Raw genomic sequence first — 8,608 nt, forward strand, 5'->3', positions numbered from 1 at the left:
GAGCGTTTCGAGATGAGTCGTATACATGTAAATGTTGGTCGTCAGTGACCGTGTGGCCTAATGGATAAGGCGTCGGACTTCGTATCTGAAGATCACAGGTTCGAATGCTGTCACGCTTGTGTTTTTCCAGTTCTGAAAAAGAAACATAACGTTTTAATGTAGCAATTGAGCAGTACGAAACCGTCTGAATGTTGCTGTTGACCATTTTTTGCTTGGAGATGCTCTTGAGCTTGAAACACACACAACAAGACCGGTGTTAACTAGCGAAATGGTCGGCAGAGTGCCGACACAGCGAGTTTTGACTATCACTTGCACATCTAAAACAACGTCGGAAAGTAACTCGTTCGGCTTTTGAGTCACATAAAGTATGTGCGTTAATTTTGACGCCACTAGCTCTGCATGTTGTCATGCAATTTCTTTACCTCTCAGAAATGATTATGACATAAAAGTGAAGTACGTGACGAGTGTGACGTTAGGAAAACATTAGGCATCATGGAGAGATTCTGTATGGGACCACCCAACACAAACGAGTACTGTGTGACGTGCTACCCGGCAGGTATTCATACGAGGTAGCCGGCTAGCTCAGTCGGTAGAGCGTCAGACTCTTAATCCCAGGGTCGTGGGTTCGAGCCAGACGCTGGGCGGAACCGAATTTTCTTCCGCTGCAGGTGTAAATTACCGTTTTTCTGATTAACGAGATTTAATGGAAATAGCAACTTTAAACTTTGCCTACGTCTCTGTCAGTCGCAAGGAAGCTGTATTTGAAGGTGAAGGTGATTTTGTAGACATGTGTGAAAGACATGTTCTGAAATGCAAGTGTTGTTGTTTGGAGAGCACATCGGTTACGTGTCAGATGTGTAGTCAAGCAGTAATTTGTCGCCATAGCTGCAAATATTAGCCGGTAATATGAAGTGTTGTCAGCTAAAGTCTGATGATGCAGACGACCGTAAGGACGAAGTACCCAAGAGTACCGCTAGGCCGCGCCTCTTTAGCTCAGTGGTAGAGCACTGGTCTAATAAACCAGCGGTCGTAAGTTCAATCCTCACAGGAGAAAGATGAATTTTGGAAATCAGTTGCGCGTCGTGGCCGTATAGCAAACAGTACCTGTGATGACGAACAATTAGCGACAGGCGTCTTTTTAAGAATCACTCTCAGATGCGATTAAGGCGAATGGCGCAGATAAAGCATTTGCCAAAGCGGTACAGCATAAGGTGGGACGAGGCAGTCTGAATTACATTTTATAGATGTATTTCTCACATATCTCAGAGCCTCTCGCGATATTCGTCGTCGTCGTCGTCGTCGTCGTCGTCGTCGTCGTCGCCGCCGCCGCCGCCGCCGCTTCTGCAGAAGTAGCAAATGGCAATCGTAGCAAATGCGGCGAGGGACGCCCTGCCTTCGATTCCGAATGCACAAAGTGTGGTCTTGTTTCACAGTCTATATTTGGTCGGTCTCGTCAGAGGTTGAATGTAACGAATGGGTGGGAAAGAGCAAGGGGCAGCGGCTGTGTAGAACGAAAACACAAATCCTCAGGGGTGTGAGCGTTTCGAGATGAGTCGTATACATGTAAATGTTGGTCGTCAGTGACCGTGTGGCCTAATGGATAAGGCGTCGGACTTCGGATCTGAAGATTACAGGTTCGAATGCTGTCACGCTTGTGTTTTTCCAGTTCTGAAAAAGAAACATAACGTTTTAATGTAGCAATTGAGCAGTACGAAACCGTCTGAATGTTGCTGTTGACCATTTTTTGCTTGGAGATGCTCTTGAGCTTGAAACACACACAACAAGACCGGTGTTAACTAGCGAAATGGTCGGCAGAGTGCCGACACAGCGAGTTTTGACTATCACTTGCACATCTAAAACAACGTCGGAAAGTAACTCGTTCGGCTTTTGAGTCACATAAAGTATGTGCGTTAATTTTGACGCCACTAGCTGTGCATGTTGTCATGCAATTTCTTTACCTCTCAGAAATGATTATGACATAAAAGTGAAGTACGTGACGAGTGTGACGTTAGGAAAACATTAGGCATCATGGAGAGATTCTGTATGGGACCACCCAACACAAACGAGTACTGTGTGACGTGCTACCCGGCAGGTATTCACCGAGGTAGCCGGCTAGCTCAGTCGGTAGAGCGTCGGACTCTTAATCCCAGGGTCGTGGGTTCGGGCCAGACGCTGGGCGAAACGGAATTTTCTTCCGCTGCAGGTGTAAATTACCGTTTTTCTGATTAACGAGATTTAATGGAAATAGCAACTTTAAACTTTGCCTACGTCTCTGTCAGTCGCAAGGAATCTGTATTTGAAGGTGAAGGTGATTTTGTAGACATGTGTGAAAGACATGTTCTGAAATGCAAGTGTTGTTGTTTGGAGAGCACATCGGTTACGTGTCAGATGTGTAGCCAAGCAGTAATTTGTCGCCATAGCTGCAAATATTAGCCGGTAATATGAAGTGTTGTCAGCTAAAGTCTGATGATGCAGACGACCGTAAGGACGAAGTACCCAAGAGTACCGCTAGGCTGCGCCTCTTTAGCTCAGTGGTAGAGCACTGGTCTAATAAACCAGGGGTCGTAAGTTCCATCCTCACAGGTGAAAGATGAATTTTGGAAATCAGTTGCGCGTCGTGGCCGTATAGCAAACAGTACCTGTGATGACGAACAATTAGCGACAGGCGTTTTTTTAAGAATCACTCTCAGATGCGATTAAGGCGAATGGCGCAGATAAAGCATTTGCCAAAGCGGTACAGCATAAGGTGGGACGAGGCAGTCTGAATTACATTTTATAGATGTATTTCTCACATATCTCAGAGCCTCTCGCGATATTCGTCGTCGTCGTCGTCGTCGTCGTCGTCGTCGCCGCCGCCGCCGCTTCTGCAGAAGTAGCAAATGGCAATCGTAGCAAATGCGGCGAGGGTCGCCCTGCCTTCGATTCCGAATGCACAAAGTGTGTGGTCTTGTTTCTCAGTCTATATTTGGTCGGTCTCGTCAGAGGTTGAATGTAACGAATGGGTGGGAAAGAGCAAGGGGCAGCGGCTGTGTAGAACGAAAACACAAATCCTCAGGGGTGTGAGCGTTTCGAGATGAGTCGTATACATGTAAATGTTGGTCGTCAGTGACCGTGTGGCCTAATGGATAAGGCGTCGGACTTCGGATCTGAAGATTACAGGTTCGAATGCTGTCACGCTTGTGTTTTTCCAGTTCTGAAAAAGAAACATAACGTTTTAATGTAGCAATTGAGCAGTACGAAACCGTCTGAATGTTGCTGTTGACCATTTTTTGCTTGGAGATGCTCTTGAGCTTGAAACACACACAACAAGACCGGTGTTAACTAGCGAAATGGTCGGCAGAGTGCCGACACAGCGAGTTTTGACTATCACTTGCACATCTAAAACAACGTCGGAAAGTAACTCGTTCGGCTTTTGAGTCACATAAAGTATGTGCGTTAATTTTGACGCCACTAGCTGTGCATGTTGTCATGCAATTTCTTTACCTCTCAGAAATGATTATGACATAAAAGTGAAGTACGTGACGAGTGTGACGTTAGGAAAACATTAGGCATCATGGAGAGATTCTGTATGGGACCACCCAACACAAACGAGTACTGTGTGACGTGCTACCCGGCAGGTATTCACCGAGGTAGCCGGCTAGCTCAGTCGGTAGAGCGTCGGACTCTTAATCCCAGGGTCGTGGGTTCGAGCCAGACGCTGGGCGGAACGGAATTTTCTTCCGCTGCAGGTGTAAATTACCGTTTTTCTGATTAACGAGATTTAATGGAAATAGCAACTTTAAACTTTGCCTACGTCTCTGTCAGTCGCAAGGAATCTGTATTTGAAGGTGAAGGTGATTTTGTAGACATGTGTGAAAGACATGTTCTGAAATGCAAGTGTTGTTGTTTGGAGAGCACATCGGTTACGTGTCAGATGTGTAGCCAAGCAGTAATTTGTCGCCATAGCTGCAAATATTAGCCGGTAATATGAAGTGTTGTCAGCTAAAGTCTGATGATGCAGACGACCGTAAGGACGAAGTACCCAAGAGTACCGCTAGGCCGCGCCTCTTTAGCTCAGTGGTAGAGCACTGGTCTAATAAACCAGGTGTCGTAAGTTCCATCCTCACAGGAGAAAGATGAGTTTCGGAAATCAGTTGCGCGTCGTGGCCGTATAGCAAACAGTACCTGTGATGACGAACAATTAGCGACAGGCGTTTTTTTAAGAATTACTTTCAGATGCGATTAAGGCGAATGGCGCAGATAAAGCATTTGCCAAAGCGGTACAGCATAAGGTGGGACGAGGCAGTCTGAATTACATTTTATAGATGTATTTCTCACATATCTCAGAGCCTCTCGCGATATTCGTCGTCGTCGTCGTCGTCGTCGCCGCCGCCGCCGCTTCTGCAGAAGTAGCAAATGGCAATCGTAGCAAATGCGGCGAGGGTCGCCCTGCCTTCGATTCCGAATGCACAAAGTGTGTGGTCTTGTTTCTCAGTCTATATTTGGTCGGTCTCGTCAGAGGTTGAATGTAACGAATGGGTGGGAAAGAGCAAGGGGCAGCGGCTGTGTAGAACGAAAACACAAATCCTCAGGGGTGTGAGCGTTTCGAGATGAGTCGTATACATGTAAATGTTGGTCGTCAGTGACCGTGTGGCCTAATGGATAAGCCGTCGGACTTCGGATCTGAAGATTACAGGTTCGAATGCTGTCACGCTTGTGTTTTTCCAGTTCTGAAAAAGAAACATAACGTTTTAATGTAGCAATTGAGCAGTACGAAACCGTCTGAATGTTGCTGTTGACCATTTTTTGCTTGGAGATGCTCTTGAGCTTGAAACACACACAACAAGACCGGTGTTAACTAGCGAAATGGTCGGCAGAGTGCCGACACAGCGAGTTTTGACTATCACTTGCACATCTAAAACAACGTCGGAAAGTAACTCGTTCGGCTTTTGAGTCACATAAAGTATGTGCGTTAATTTTGACGCCACTAGCTCTGCATGTTGTCATGCAATTTCTTTACCTCTCAGAAATGATTATGACATAAAAGTGAAGTACGTGACGAGTGTGACGTTAGGAAAACATTAGGCATCATGGAGAGATTCTGTATGGGACCACCCAACACAAACGAGTACTGTGTGACGTGCTACCCGGCAGGTATTCACCGAGGTAGCCGGCTAGCTCAGTCGGTAGAGCGTCGGACTCTTAATCCCAGGGTCGTGGGTTCGAGCCAGACGCTGGGCGGAACGGAATTTTCTTCCGCTGCAGGTGTAAATTACCGTTTTTCTGATTAACGAGATTTAATGGAAATAGCAACTTTAAACTTTGCCTACGTCTCTGTCAGTCGCAAGGAAGCTGTATTTGAAGGTGAAGGTGATTTTGTAGACATGTGTGAAAGACATGTTCTGAAATGCAAGTGTTGTTGTTTGGAGAGCACATCGGTTACGTGTCAGATGTGTAGCCAAGCAGTAATTTGTCGCCATAGCTGCAAATATTAGCCGGTAATATGAAGTGTTGTCAGCTAAAGTCTGATGATGCAGACGACCGTAAGGACGAAGTACCCAAGAGTACCGCTAGGCCGCGCCTCTTTAGCTCAGTGGTAGAGCACTGGTCTAATAAACCAGGTGTCGTAAGTTCCATCCTCACAGGAGAAAGATGAATTTTGGAAATCAGTTGCGCGTCGTGGCCGTATAGCAAACAGTACCTGTGATGACGAACAATTAGCGACAGGCGTTTTTTTAAGAATTACTTTCAGATGCGATTAAGGCGAATGGCGCAGATAAAGCATTTGCCAAAGCGGTACAGCATAAGGTGGGACGAGGCAGTCTGAATTACATTTTATAGATGTATTTCTCACATATCTCAGAGCCTCTCGCGATATTCGTCGTCGTCGTCGTCGTCGTCGCCGCCGCCGCCGCTTCTGCAGAAGTAGCAAATGGCAATCGTAGCAAATGCGGCGAGGGTCGCCCTGCCTTCGATTCCGAATGCACAAAGTGTGTGGTCTTGTTTCTCAGTCTATATTTGGTCGGTCTCGTCAGAGGTTGAATGTAACGAATGGGTGGGAAAGAGCAAGGGGCAGCGGCTGTGTAGAACGAAAACACAAATCCTCAGGGGTGTGAGCGTTTCGAGATGAGTCGTATACATGTAAATGTTGGTCGTCAGTGACCGTGTGGCCTAATGGATAAGGCGTCGGACTTCGTATCTGAAGATCACAGGTTCGAATGCTGTCACGCTTGTGTTTTTCCAGTTCTGAAAAAGAAACATAACGTTTTAATGTAGCAATTGAGCAGTACGAAACCGTCTGAATGTTGCTGTTGACCATTTTTTGCTTGGAGATGCTCTTGAGCTTGAAACACACACAACAAGACCGGTGTTAACTAGCGAAATGGTCGGCAGAGTGCCGACACAGCGAGTTTTGACTATCACTTGCACATCTAAAACAACGTCGGAAAGTAACTCGTTCGGCTTTTGAGTCACATAAAGTATGTGCGTTAATTTTGACGCCACTAGCTCTGCATGTTGTCATGCAATTTCTTTACCTCTCAGAAATGATTATGACATAAAAGTGAAGTACGTGACGAGTGTGACGTTAGGAAAACATTAGGCATCATGGAGAGATTCTGTATGGGACCACCCAACACAAACGAGTACTGTGTGACGTGCTACCCGGCAGGTATTCACCGAGGTAGCCGGCTAGCTCAGTCGGTAGAGCGTCGGACTCTTAATCCCAGGGTCGTGGGTTCGAGCCAGACGCTGGGCGGAACGGAATTTTCTTCCGCTGCAGGTGTAAATTACCGTTTTTCTGATTAACGAGATTTAATGGAAATAGCAACTTTAAACTTTGCCTACGTCTCTGTCAGTCGCAAGGAATCTGTATTTGAAGGTGAAGGTGATTTTGTAGACATGTGTGAAAGACATGTTCTGAAATGCAAGTGTTGTTGTTTGGAGAGCACATCGGTTACGTGTCAGATGTGTAGCCAAGCAGTAATTTGTCGCCATAGCTGCAAATATTAGCCGGTAATATGAAGTGTTGTCAGCTAAAGTCTGATGATGCAGACGACCGTAAGGACGAAGTACCCAAGAGTACCGCTAGGCCGCGCCTCTTTAGCTCAGTGGTAGAGCACTGGTCTAATAAACCAGCGGTCGTAAGTTCCATCCTCACAGGAGAAAGATGAATTTCGGAAATCAGTTGCGCGTCGTGGCCGTATAGCAAACAGTACCTGTGATGACGAACAATTAGCGACAGGCGTTTTTTTAAGAATTACTTTCAGATGCGATTAAGGCGAATGGCGCAGATAAAGCATTTGCCAAAGCGGTACAGCATAAGGTGGGACGAGGCAGTCTGAATTACATTTTATAGATGTATTTCTCACATATCTCAGAGCCTCTCGCGATATTCGTCGTCGTCGTCGTCGTCGTCGTCGTCGTCGTCGTCGTCGCCGCCGCCGCCGCTTCTGCAGAAGTAGCAAATGGCAATCGTAGCAAATGCGGCGAGGGTCGCCCTGCCTTCGATTCCGAATGCACAAAGTGTGTGGTCTTGTTTCTCAGTCTATATTTGGTCGGTCACGTCAGAGGTTGAATGTAACGAATGGGTGGGAAAGAGCAAGGGGCAGCGGCTGTGTAGAACGAAAACACAAATCCTCAGGGGTGTGAGCGTTTCGAGATGAGTCGTATACATGTAAATGTTGGTCGTCAGTGACCGTGTGGCCTAATGGATAAGGCGTCGGACTTCGGATCTGAAGATTACAGGTTCGAATGCTGTCACGCTTGTGTTTTTCCAGTTCTGAAAAAGAAACATAACGTTTTAATGTAGCAATTGAGCAGTACGAAACCGTCTGAATGTTGCTGTTGACCATTTTTTGCTTGGAGATGCTCTTGAGCTTGAAACACACACAACAAGACCGGTGTTAACTAGCGAAATGGTCGGCAGAGTGCCGACACAGCGAGTTTTGACTATCACTTGCACATCTAAAACAACGTCGGAAAGTAACTCGTTCGGCTTTTGAGTCACATAAAGTATGTGCGTTAATTTTGACGCCACTAGCTGTGCATGTTGTCATGCAATTTCTTTACCTCTCAGAAATGATTATGACATAAAAGTGAAGTACGTGACGAGTGTGACGTTAGGAAAACATTAGGCATCATGGAGAGATTCTGTATGGGACCACCCAACACAAACGAGTACTGTGTGACGTGCTACCCGGCAGGTATTCACCGAGGTAGCCGGCTAGCTCAGTCGGTAGAGCGTCGGACTCTTAATCCCAGGGTCGTGGGTTCGAGCCAGACGCTGGGCGGAACGGAATTTTCTTCCGCTGCAGGTGTAAATTACCGTTTTTCTGATTAACGAGATTTAATGGAAATAGCAACTTTAAACTTTGCCTACGTCTCTGTCAGTCGCAAGGAATCTGTATTTGAAGGTGAAGGTGATTTTGTAGACATGTGTGAAAGACATGTTCTGAAATGCAAGTGTTGTTGTTTGGAGAGCACATCGGTTACGTGTCAGATGTGTAGCCAAGCAGTAATTTGTCGCCATAGCTGCAAATATTAGCCGGTAATATGAAGTGTTGTCAGCTAAAGTCTGATGATGCAGACGACCGTAAGGACGAAGTACCCAAGAGTACCGCTAGGCCGC

At 46.4% G+C, this 8,608-nt stretch overlaps 1 non-coding gene across 1 annotated transcript; it reads left to right on the forward strand.

Moving 5' to 3' along the window:
* The first annotated feature begins 982 nt into the window (after positions 1-982).
* Trnai-aau (transfer RNA isoleucine (anticodon AAU)) lies at positions 983-1,054 on the forward strand. The gene has a single exon. It is a non-coding gene; the product is annotated as a tRNA-Ile (tRNA).
* Positions 1,055-8,608: the final 7,554 nt, after the last annotated feature.

This window comes from Schistocerca gregaria, chromosome X, assembly GCF_023897955.1.
Source record: "Schistocerca gregaria isolate iqSchGreg1 chromosome X, iqSchGreg1.2, whole genome shotgun sequence".
Lineage (NCBI taxonomy): Eukaryota > Metazoa > Arthropoda > Insecta > Orthoptera > Acrididae > Schistocerca > Schistocerca gregaria.